Raw genomic sequence first — 13,088 nt, 5'->3', positions numbered from 1 at the left:
AAGGGAGAATTTTTGAAAATTGAGCAATAGCTCTTAATGTGGTTTACAGGGTGTATGTGATCAGAATAAGACATTGGTGAACTTTTAACTCACGATTAAGAGTTTTTATCTTCTGTTCTTAAGTCTCACAATAAATCTCATTTTTTTTCATGCTTCTAGATTTTGCTCCTTGAGCTCATTTCTGTAAACACCAATCACTTGAAATTGAATATCCAAAAGATTAGCCATTTCAAGAGTCATATGTCGTGCCTTACTAAAATATGCCAATATAGAAAATTCTAAGGGCTGTAGTTTTATTTTAATCTTTTGCTCTTTTCCATTCAAGGCAAATGTCACCACTAAATACTAAAGTATTATTGCGGGAATATTTTATTCATACAGCAAACATTAAAAAATGTGATTTAGTTGAATTTTTCTTAGGCTCAGAGATTGCTTCTAAAAATCATATAAGACTAACTCACATTGATGACAGATTTATTAAGGACAAGTGATATATTAAATCCTTGGAAGTTATATTTTACATTAAAGGTAAATTAAAATCATAAATTAAATGTGTGCACAGATGAGCTTCGTCTTAGCAAACAGTAATCAGGTACTGTTTAATTTTCTTGTACTGGATAGATTCATCAGGACTTACTGAGTCTCTCTGGTAATTTTCCATATCCCCCATATGTCTGACATTTGCTCCATTAGAATCAGGTCTCCTTACAGTCATAAAGCAAAGCATACTTTTATATTAAGTAGAAAGGATGGCATTACCATCGCGATATTTTAATTCGGAAAACATATATCTGCTGTTCTCTATAATGACATATTTAGGAAGTCAAATATCCTTAAGAGAGAGGTTTACTACAATAAAGATAGTCGACTTTTAAAATACTTAAATAGTGAATAGAGTTGGTATGTACCTATGTGCTTAAGTTTAAAATGTACAGATTTTTTAAAACAATTTTAGCCCAAGTTCAATGAGTTTATTTTGTGAGAACAATTGAAATTGTTTTGACTTGAGCATTACTAACCCAACAAGAATGAAGCCAAAATAAAAAGTTGTCTAAAGTTAAAAGTACATTACATTAGCATATAAGTGATTTGCAGTCACAAAATTATAAATGCAGTTTGGAATTGGGGGGTAGGTGAGAGTGGAGTTAATCCAAACAACAGCAGAGAAGTCTTCAAACTACCTTCTAAACAGGGCTACTGATTGCTCCTTTCACCTCTTCTTGTGACCTTGAGTTTCCTTAAAAAAAAAGAATCAATGGAGTATCACAGTTGGTAAATTTGCTACAAGTTCTTGAGACCACACAATGTGTGGTCTGGCTAAGTTACATGTGGTTGCCGCATTAACTTGTTTGGCAGGATGATCTGCTGCAAATTAGGCTCAGTTGCTCCACTAGTCAATCCCCTGGGAGTTATAATTTCCTCCGTATCCATCACTGTTGTGAAAGCCTCCACAGCCATGTCCACCAAACTCTTTGCTGGTGCTGTGGCTTTTCCACCACCTCAGTTGCTGTTAGCACAGCTCTGCTGAAGCTGGAATGGCCGACAACACTACTATATTGATAGCCTCTGGCACCAAATCATCCACAGAATCTACTACTCTTAGAATGTCCAGGACTGCTACCCTTGGAATGGTGTTGATATGCCATATTTTCAAACCAAGATGGCACCTCTTATTTAGCTTTCATGAGGTGATCCAGCAAACTCTTGGTACTATTTGTGCTCCTCTTGTTAAAGAACACAGTGGTAAGGCCAAGTTGTCCTACACATCCTGCGCAATCAATACAATGTACATTTTCTTCAATATCATTTGGCAAGTCAACGTTGATAAAGTGCTGGTAACATTTGAAACATCTAGTCTTCTTGCGGCTACTACTCTAGTCAACTAGAACTGGGCTTTTTCCCTTTTTTGGTCTCCACAGACACTAAGGTCAATGTATTCTTTCACTGCATTTAGGAGGTCAAACAGCAGTGATTGTTTGTCTGACTCTTTCCATGTGATGTTCTCAGAGGTATCCCAACAGCCAAAAAGACATATTCATCCAGGAATTCATAAGCAAGCATCTATATTTTCTTAAGGCAAGTAGCACTAAACATCATGGTACAGTAAACTTTCTTTGGTGGCATACTGTCTTGTTCAAGTATTCTGTATTTCTGAGCTTCCAACCCCATAACTATGTCAATCCACTTTATCCAACACCAAATATTTGAGGAACTCTAATCCATTATTTTCTCTTTCCGTCATGTCTGCCAGGACTACAGGAGTGGCAACTAAGTGCCACCTACATTCTAAGTATCAAATCTGCTGACCAATATCAGCATCACCCTAAGTGGTGTAAGGACTATCTCTAGACCAGTAGGAATACTTTCTGGCTTCCTTATAGATCGATACTGCCAGATTTCTCTTGTCAGTGCTAATAACAAGGTGATTTAGTACTGCTTTCAGTGCCCATACCTTCCAGTCTTTCCTTCATGTCCCTCAAAGTGTCTCCTGGACCATCTGACTAAATCTGACTCAAGATAGGCAAGGGAAATGCTGCAGTTTTTACAGATGCTGCTTGGGTACAAGCCATCAGATTTCTTTTCTCAATCATAAAAAGAATAGCATCCTTAAAAAAAAATGCATCCTTTTGCACTGAAGTCAAGTGAGTATAACAAGTAAGCTTGATGTTTCCCGTGATAATTTCTCCCATCCCCACATCAATGAAAGTTTCAATATGTAGGAGACAGCTGTTGCCTGTTGCCTCAGTTGGAATGTTATGCTTTTCAAAGTTAATTCCAGTGTTATCTTCAGAACAAAGTTTCTGTTCCCAACATTTACTTGGTGGAAGTGGTTTTGGCCAAACAGCTTCATCGATTTGTCATGCCAGCAACTGTTTCTACCATATTCAAACTTTCCAAAGTCACTTCTGCCAGGTCACGTGGCTGCCAGGGTTGTCATAGTCACTCCCTTCACGATCATCAAACCTTCCCCTTTATCCACTTCCACAATTACTGAAGAAAGTAGACTTTCCTCTGGAATCACTATGAGACTCAATACTGCTGTATGTGCCCTTGTCTTTGGTAGAACTCCTCCCTGAACTGTCTTTATCATCGAGTCCTTTAGCATCTTCTCCATTCTTCAAGTGAAAAGAGATACAACATCCTTTGCTCACTGTACTTCTTTGACTCTGATTATCTGTAGAATTTAAGTGTACATCAGCAAACTGCTGGTCCAGCCCAAGCACATTTTCTACTACCACAGGATCCGGCTGTGAATCGTGCAGAGAACTCAGAATCTCCTTCTGTTGCTGAATCTGTGTTTGATTAACAATATAGTCCCTCTTGCTGGAGAACTGGGACTCTCTAAAATGTATAGAATTTTGTTTCCACAGATAAGGTCTCCGGATATATAGCCATATATAAAGGAAATGTCTGAACAATTTACAATTCAAAAAAAGTTTTACGACATTATCCCCCAATGATTACAAAATGGCTAAGCAAATTATCTGATATCTGTATATCTTAATGTTCTTTATATTTTCTAAATGGAGTTTAAATTATTTAATTTCCAAATTATCTCATTAGATTTGTCTACTTGATAATTCTCTAACCATACTATCATTTCTGATTAAACATTATTGTATATATTTCAATCAGAAAGACTCATTGAGATTTTATAATTTTCTTTTTTTCTTTGTTTATTCTATTCTGGGTTAGAGTGTGACTCAACGATCTATACTTTTCTCTGTGATAAGGAGTTAAGGCTTTGGCTACTAAGCAAAGAAATATGAATTCACTTAATGGCTTGCAAGTAGCACAATGACATAATGTAATAGCGAAAAGTCAAAAACTAATGTTTTAAATTCCAAATGGGCTTATATCAAACATTATATGCAGTTAGAATCACTTTAACAACGTTAATTTGGGAGCATATTATACTAACAAACAGATATTATGGCTAATACTTCTTGACATATTCAAGGTTAAATGTTGACAAGTGCAATGCAAACTCTTCACCCTCCCCCTTTTAAATACTACATATAAAATACAACATGTGTGAGTGCTACCGGTTAATAGATTTCCATAATCCTGATTCTATAGATAGAATTGTTCAAATCTCAAGATGCAATGCAAATAATCCAATGCCCAATACAAAAGAAATTATTTTATTAGTGATCTTTCCTGGATTATATACAGATGAAATATATGAATATTCTTTGTGCTTTTTTTTCCTTTACAATTGATAAAAGATAATGTAGTCTGAGTATTTAGAATGATATGATTTTCAAGCTTTAAAAGATTTATAAAATACAGATCCAGCCCATTACTTTACAGAGAAAGAAATGGGGGTGAAGAAGTTAACTGACTTGCCTATATCAAGCTTGCTGTCTAGTGGTAGATTTGAGAGAATAAGTCAGGATACCCGATTCCTATGTCAATGCATTATTCTGTACAATATATCACCCTTCCTTTTGAATCAATGCTAATGCATAATAAAGGGATATTTCACATACATACCATTATTGCTTTAATGCAGGCTCTTCTGCTTTACAATAATCATGCTTTCTGGATTAACTGGGAAAATAACTATCAGATCTCTTCTTTTTTTTCTGAGTACAGAGTTTTCCCAAACCTAACCTGACGTGAAATTTTTCTACCTCTACTAAAACCCATTGAATAACAGAAAATGAATTTCTTCTCTTTGCCAGATAGCCAGAAATTTCCAGGAAATAATTACAGCAAAAAGCTTAAGGAGAAAACAAGCCATCTACTTAGAAATTTTGTGTTTGGCAGGAATTTAGTGTTCTTGGTAAAGAATGTTTTAAGTATGCGAATGATATACGGTATTTCGACAAGTAGGTTACCTCTAAGGAAGTAGAATTAGAGGGAAAGGAGATCAAGTTTCAGTTCTCTACGTGAAGCTCTTCTATCCTTCCTTCTTTTCCTCTCTCTTCTCTCCCTCCTGCTTTCTTTCCCTTCCTGTGTTTGTTTCCCCTTACTTAAAAATAATAATCCAAAGTAAATATGGTGGTACTTTCTGGAGTGACTTCTTTTTTCTGATTTTATATTTGCTTCAGTATAGCAGGATTAAAAACAAATAATCCAAAATATTTAAATAAGACCAATGTACCCCTAATTGATAACTATTGAAATTGGCAGATTAACAAACAATATTTATATAATTTTAGGAGAGAAACTCAAATGAGATAACCTTCAATATGTACTTTAGCTTAAGTTTATATTCTGAACTCTAAGCCCTCAAGAGAAATATCAAAACAGTTCACCTGATGGTTATTTAAGTGGATAGCAAACATTCCCAAAGCTGTATAGTGTGGGATTTAATTGGGGGAGATTAGTGGTCCCTTGGTCTCTTGAACTAACTAGTTTGTTCTTCCAAACTTAGAAAGATGAAATTTATTTATAGGTCTTCAGGCTTTTATCCTTGAAATAATAAATATTCCCTAAACAAGCATGCTAGCTGTAAAAAAAAAAAAAAAAAAGTAGCAGAGAAAATATAAGTCTGCATATTCTTCAAATACTTGACTTTCTAATTGAATGAATAATTAGGTAACTGGTCCCCATATTATGATGGAAGAGGAGGTGGACCAAAGAGGAAGTCTTATTTATAAAGATCTGCATACTGCCAAGCTATTAAAACTATTTTTTTCCTCTGCTCCAGAATTGAGAGTTATGTCACAAGATGCACATTTTTAATTATGATTTTTTAATCCCTTTAGTCATTTCTCTTCCACACACAAATAAAAGAAGCAACTAGCTGACTTCCTAGAAAATGGGTATGCAGACTTATTTAGATTATGATTATTACATTAACATAATTAAGACATAACAGATTCATCTATGCTGGAGAAAACCTCCTTAATGTAACTGATTCCAGAGAGTATCTTACCCAGGGCACCGTCACATCCATCAGTTGACTCCCACTCTGAGTTATCATATTCAGTTAGTTTCATTAAGTTTAGTTGTCAAAAACCATAAAGAAATGTAAGGTTTTATCCTTTCTCTTCATTTCTGTATCTCCTTGTGCTTAAAATTCTTTTCGTTTTTTTCAAGTTCCAGCTCCTTTGATTGTCACTAACTGTTTGATCAAGAAAGAAATGTTCAAGCACACACAGAGCCTCAACTGTGTGCTCCACAATATGCCAGTGGCTTTTCCAAACACCTCATTCTTTTCCACCTTTACAGCAGTTTCATGGACCGCATAATCATCCAACATTTCAAAGGAAGAATTTGAAGTTTAGAGAAATAAAGAGTACTGGACAAAGGCAAACACAGTCAGTTCTAGATGAGGGTTTGGATTCAGACTTTTTGACTATAAGTCTGTTACACCATAGGCGCCTCTCTTAACTTGAGTACCCTGTTGAGCATTTCATTTATTTCTGTATGTCTACACAGTGATGTAATCTACTGTCATAGTGCTTGGTGTTTTACTCTCTTCCTTCCTCCCTTCCTTCCTTTCTTTTTCCCACTGTCTTATTTTCACCAGTCCTGATGTGTTAATTGATTTCTCTTTAAAATACAAATTTTTGGCATGTGAGCTCTGGTGAGCATTTAGTGTCTTTATAATGGATTCTTATAGAATGTCGATTACAAAATCCCCATTCTTGATGAGAAAATAAAATTCAAGGGTTACTTCTACCACCTTTATGTGATTTTTCTGTCTTCTGAGCATTTAACAGAAGTCTATTGACTGAATCACATAAACTGTCTGCACAGTGGAGTCAGGATTAATATCCAATTTATTTATAGTAAGTGGACACATGATTATAACATATTAATATTTTTTCTGAGGTCAGACCAAAAGTTTGAATGCCAGTTGCAAATGTAAGAATTAAATTTATTTTCTAATCTTTCTGTTTAGCATTCACTTCCCTTTAATACTGGCATACAATAAACTTGGGTTCTCAGGATTTATGAATTATATGCTAGCCTGAAAAAGATCATACTATTAATACAATTTACTGAAGTTTATACAGGTTGTATGCTGTCTGAGTCCATTTGGAGTGCTGTAAGGCAATACCACAGACTAAGTAGCTTATACTCAATAGATACTTATTTCTCACAATTCTGGAGGCTGTGAGTCTAAGATTAGGGCGCCAGCATGTCAGGTGAGACTTCTCATTGTGGTCCTCACATAGTGGAAAGGGCTCAGCAACCTCTTTTATAAGCACTAATCCCATTCACTGGGGTTCCACTATCATCACTTAAGCACCTCCCAAAAGGTCTACCTGCTAATACCATCACCGCTGAGGGTTAAGATTTCAGCATATGAATTTTGATAAAACATAAACATTCAGACCAAAGCATCTACTTATGCTTTAAAAAGCTGGAGGCTTTGGGATTTCAATTTTCATTTGCCTTAACTCGGTTTCCTATAAGAAAATTGCTCTATTTTAATTTTCTTTTCAGTAATCTTAATCTAGTATACTACGAAATTTTTTTTTCTGGCTAGGTTATGATATCAATTAGATTATATAAATACCAGAATTCCAGCCATATAGAAAGAAAGTATTCTTCAGTGACAAGATTAGATTTTGCCTCTTGTTAACAACTTAGCTCTAAAATTGAATCCGTTAATATTGTAAGTCTTTTTAGTTGTCCATTAGTAAATCATAAGCACTTAGAAAAGAAATTTTGTCTGCTTTACTTTTGTTGAACCCCTTTCTAGTGGATTCCTGGCACACAGTAAAATTTCAGTAAATATTTACTAAGTAAATAATTCTGGTGTTTCCAGTTCTGCGTGTAAGAAGTATGGAAGCCACCACTTCATCCCAACAATAAGAAAAAGTTGAACAGAATGAAAAATCATCACCTCTTCTAGAATCCCCAAGAAAAGTCTTGACACAAAGCAAATCACTTCTCCCAAGAGAGACCAGACCCACAAACAACTTGCCAGCAGAGACATGAACAGAAACTGTCATGGAAACTAGGGCTCAAGTAGTAAAACCAGAACTGTCATTTCCAAAGTGTGGGAAGCTCAATGTGGACAACTCTGAGTGCTAAAACTCCATGGGAAACAAGTCCTGGGGAGGGGGTGTGGGGTGTTGGGTGCTGTGATGTGAGATTTACCTCTGGAAACTCAACCAAGTTCTCACTGTAAATATCAAAGGAGAAGACCCTCCTGCTTCAGGCAGAGGGAGGGGAGAAGGAACCAGGTTGAAATACACTAGAGCACTCTCTTCTTAAACAAGGCCTGCCCTCAGCAGAAACTAGTTCAGCGGAGTCTAACCTGCTGGGGTATTATCAGATTCTAACTGACTAGGAGACGGAAAAAAAAAAAACACTTCAACCACTGCAAGCCAGCCTCTCCCACCTTAGCGGAGTAGAAAAGAATTAAAGACCTGTGAAGTCCGCAGTCCAGAGGCACAGGCTCACTAGAAGACTAAGCCCTGATCACAGGACTCAGAGTGCTTTCCCTCCCACTATACTCACCACCTCATTAGTAAAGCCCAATTTACAGCAGTTCCTTTTACCCAGTCCATCCTGTCTGGTTATCAAGAGAAATTATAAGGCATTTCACCAAAGGTGAAAGATAAAGTTTGAAGAGATAGAGCAAATCAGAATCAGACATGGCAAGGATGTTGGAATTATCAGGGAAATTAAAGACAACTATGATTAATACCCTAAGGGGTCTCATGGATAAAATAGACATCATACAAGTACAAATGGGCAATGTAAATAGAGAGTAGAAATCTTAAAAACAAACCCCAAAATACTAGACATAAAAATCACTTTAATAGAAATGAGAAATGCCTTTGATGGGCTTATTAGTGAACTGGACGTGGCTGAGGAAATAATCTCTGAGCTTAAGGATATCTCAATAGAAACCTCCCAAACTGGAAAGCCAAGAGAACAAAGACTGAAAAAAAAATAGAACAGAATATTCAAATATTGGGGGACAATAATAAAAAGTATAGCATGCATGATGGAAATGCCAGGACAAAAAAAGAGAGAAAGATAGAGAATAAATATTTAAAACAACAATGACCAAGAATTTCCCCAATATAATGTCAGATACCAAACCACAGATCCAGAAAGTTCTGAGAATATCAAGTAGGATAAATGCCAAAAAAAAAAAAAATAAACAACATGTAGGCATGCCATTTTGAAATTACAAAAAATCAAAGATAACGGCCTTAACAGACATCTCACCAAAGAAGATATAGAATTGTGAATAAGCATTTGAAAAGATGCTCCACATCGTATGTCATCGGGGGAATTAAAATTAAATAGCACTAACTACAATGGCTAAAATCTGGAACACTGACAACACCAAATGCTGGGGAAGATGTGGAGAAACAGGAACTCTCATTCATTGCTGGTAGAAATTCAAAATGGGACAGCCACTTTGGAAGGCAGTTTGGCAGTACCTTACAAAAGTAAACATGCTCTTACTATATGATTCAGCAATTGTGCTATTTGGTGTTTACCCAAAGGATGTGAAAACTTATGTTCACATATAACCTACATATGGATGTTTACAACAGCTTTACTTATAATTGCCAAAACTTAGAAGCAGCCAAGTTGTCCTTCAGTGGAAAATATAAATAAATTGTGGTACATATAGACAATCGGATCTTATTCAGTGCTAGAAAGAAATGAGTTATCGAGTCGTCAAAAGTTAAGAAAGAATCTCAAATGCATATTACTAATCTAAAGAAGCCAGTCTAAAAAAGTTTACATACTATGTGACATTCTGTAAAAGTGAAACTATGAAGACAGGAAAAGATCAGGCCAGGAGCTGGGGGTGAGGAGGGATGAATAGGTCAAGCACAGGTGATATTTAGGGCAGTGAAAGTACTCTGTGTGATGTTATGATGATGAAGACATGTCATTACACATTGGTCCAAACCCACAGAATGTACAACATCAAGAGTGGACCCTTGACACAACATTGTAAAATAACTATAACTCAATAAAAAAAAAGTTAAAAAAAAAGAGTGGACTCTAATGTAAAATATGGACTTTAGGTGATTATGATGTGTCAATATCAGTTTATCAATTGTAAGAAATGTACCACTCTAGCAGGGGAAATTAACAATGGGGGAAGCTATACATGTCTAGGGACAGGAGATATACAGCAAATCTCTGCATTTTCCTCTCAATTTTGCTGTGAATCTAACATTGATCAACAAAAATCTTTTAAAATAATAATAATAATTAATAATAATAATAATAATAATTCAGAAGCATAGATATTTCTTTCTTTATCCCATTGCCAACACAAAACAGATACGAACATGCCTACAAATTTAAAGATGAATATCTGTTATAAGCGTTAAAAGGATAAAAGTAAATTTATTTTGCTCTCATATTAAAGCAATTGAAAGTTAACCACTGGCTTTCTCTTTTGGCTAATAGCTTTTCTATTTTTTATGATTGAAGTACAGTCAGTTACAATGTGTCAATTTTTGGTGTACAGCACAATGTCCCAGTCTTGCATATACATACATATATTCATTTTCTATTTTTTCTATTAAATTTTATTACAAGATACTGATCATAGTTCCTTGTGTTATGCAAAATAAACTTTTTCTAAAATCTATTATTATATATAGTGGCTAATATTTGTAAATATCAAACTCACAAATTTATCCCCTCTCTCCCCCTTTTCCTGGTAACCATAAGACTGTTTACTAAGTCTGAAAGCCTGTTTCTGTTCTGTAGATGAGTTCATACGTTCCTTTTTTTTTTTTTTTAAGATTCCACATATGGTATTTTTCTTTCTCTTTCTGGCTTACTTCACTTAGAATGACGATCTCTAGGTCCATCCATGTTGCTGCAAATGGCATTATTTTATTCTTTTTTATGGGAGAGTGGTACTCCATTGTATAAATATACCACAACTTTTTTATCCAGTCATCTGTCAATGAACATTTAGGTTGAAAAGCAATTGAAAGTTAATTGTAAATAAATTAACTGTAGTAAAATATCTAGATATGCATTTGAAATTCACTTTTCCAAAATTGTAGCTACCTTTGTACATTTATAATTATCTCCATTTAAAAACAACTGATGAGATTGACATATATTGATGTCAAAACTAGAAAATTTTATAGCTAAGATTTAAGTTGTGGCTGCATGTCCAAAATTCTAATTCCTGCAGTCCACAGGAAAATGTGTCCTTGTCCACCATATTGCACTGAATCCTGCGAAGTTACTTGAAATCATATGTTCAGCCCAAAATATAACCAGTTTTCTTAGCTCCCAGCTCAAAGATAAATAACACCCTCTCTACTGAAGTAAACTTCTGTATCTCTAAGTTTAGATTTTAACTAGGTATGATTTCGGGAATTGAGCTATGGGAAAACTTTTACCTAAGCATTTTACCTGTGAACAGTGTTTTACCAGAGATATCATTCACTAGTTGTTTCCTTTAAGTCCGTGGTGTAAACACTATAACCTCTAAGTCAATATAGCATAGATCTCTGTAGAACAGAATGTAATAAAGAATGAGTATTTTTTGGCTTCTGATACAAGAATCAAAAAGTAATTCTGATGAGATCTTGCCTGCCAGATAGCCTTTAGAATGGAGGCTTTGAGAATGTGTTAGTGTTTTTTATAGTGATATTATTGTAATAAGAAAATAAAATGTTAAGCAGTAGAAGGAGCAGAAATGTCCTGATTTAAATTGCAATGTATTTTTGAGTCTCCAAAATATACCCTGATTACATCTTTCATTTAATTAAATTAGTTCATTTATTTCATTTCAATACCCACATTACATAAATGTCGTTAACACAGCACTTTCATTCAGATCACCAAAAACTTACTGAGTGACGTTTGAGGGTTGTGATCATGTGGTAAGCACTAGACATTTTTAAATGAATGCCATGTTAACCCTCTCTCCCTCTTTTTTTTTTTTTTTCCCTTTAGTAGAAGTGCAACTGATAGGGGAAGACATGATAAAATTATCATTTAATTGCAGTATGTAAAATACAATACTATATAAGTGTAGATTTCCTGTGGCAGGTAAGTGCAAAAAAAGTGATTAAAGTAGCATGTATTGGAAAAGAGATGTGGATAGTGCATATCAGCAGAACTAGTGTCTAGTCCAGGCTTCTTCTTTTTTTTTTAATGGTCCTAATGTGAAATCTTGAGCAAAGAGTTTCACAGTTGACCGAGTTCCTTTAACCGTTAAATAACTGATTAGTACTTAAAGCAGTTAACACTTCTTGTGAAGCTTCGTTTTATAGAAAAACCCTCTGGCTGTTCCCACGAATACAAAGATCTTACTGAGTGAAAAATGAAGCCTTACAGGTAGCAGATAAAGAAGGCATAGCATCAAGGAATCATATCATTGTGTTGTACCCCCTGCTGGTTAATGCATTCGGCACGCAAATCACAATACAATTTTCTAAGATTCCAGAGGAAAAAAATATGTAACTGTCTGAAACATGACTGAGAAATGGTAAAGACAGTACATGAATTCAACTACCTACATGAGGAAGATAACATTTACTTTTATTTTTTATTGCATTTATGCTAGTTTCTGTTAAGGTAGCAACTATCAATAAAAATCAAATGTGAAAGACATTTTGAAGTGTGATTTCACAATACATGATCAGATGACCCTGGATGATGTTGATACTTCCGTTTCTGCTTTTCATCTAGGTGGGGAGGTTATAACATGGGGCAGGGGCTGATGGGAAGAAAGATGTTGCTGTGCTTCTGCTGAAGTAAGGGAGGTCACAGACTGAAACTGTAAAGCTTTTCCCACCATAAATGAATTCTCTTGCATTGAAAGCTTGCAGACCTGCTTATACTGGCAGAACTATTTTGTGTGTTCATTGTGATAAGTGTTATTGAAATATAGTCATTTTATAACGTGTTAATTTCTGGTGTACAGCATAGTGATTCAGTTATACACAAATACATACATCTTCCTTTTCATATTCCTTTTCATTATAGATTACAAGAAGGCATTTGAATATAGTTCCCTGTGTTATACAGTAGGACTTTGTTGTTTATCTATTTTGTATATAATAGTATCTGCAAATCCTGAACTCCCAGTTTATCCCTTCACCTGCCCCTTTACCCCCTGGTAAACAGAAGTTTGTTTTCTATGTCTGTGAGTCTGATAATAAATT

The 13,088-nt window shown here is 35.1% G+C and overlaps 2 pseudogenes; both read right to left on the bottom strand.

Moving 5' to 3' along the window:
- Positions 1 to 1,390: 1,390 nt before the first annotated feature.
- On the bottom strand, positions 1,391 to 2,242 carry LOC116147066 (ATP-dependent RNA helicase DDX3X-like; annotated as a pseudogene).
- A 68-nt stretch (positions 2,243 to 2,310) lies between these two features.
- Positions 2,311 to 3,448, bottom strand: LOC105086650 (ATP-dependent RNA helicase DDX3X-like; annotated as a pseudogene).
- Between the last annotated feature and the right edge of the window lie 9,640 nt (positions 3,449 to 13,088).

The sequence above is a fragment of the Camelus dromedarius genome, chromosome 13 (genome assembly GCF_036321535.1).
Source record: "Camelus dromedarius isolate mCamDro1 chromosome 13, mCamDro1.pat, whole genome shotgun sequence".
Classification (NCBI taxonomy): Eukaryota; Metazoa; Chordata; class Mammalia; order Artiodactyla; family Camelidae; genus Camelus; species Camelus dromedarius.
Note: the sequence above shows the minus strand (reverse complement) of the source record. Positions and strands in the feature narration are given on the sequence as shown.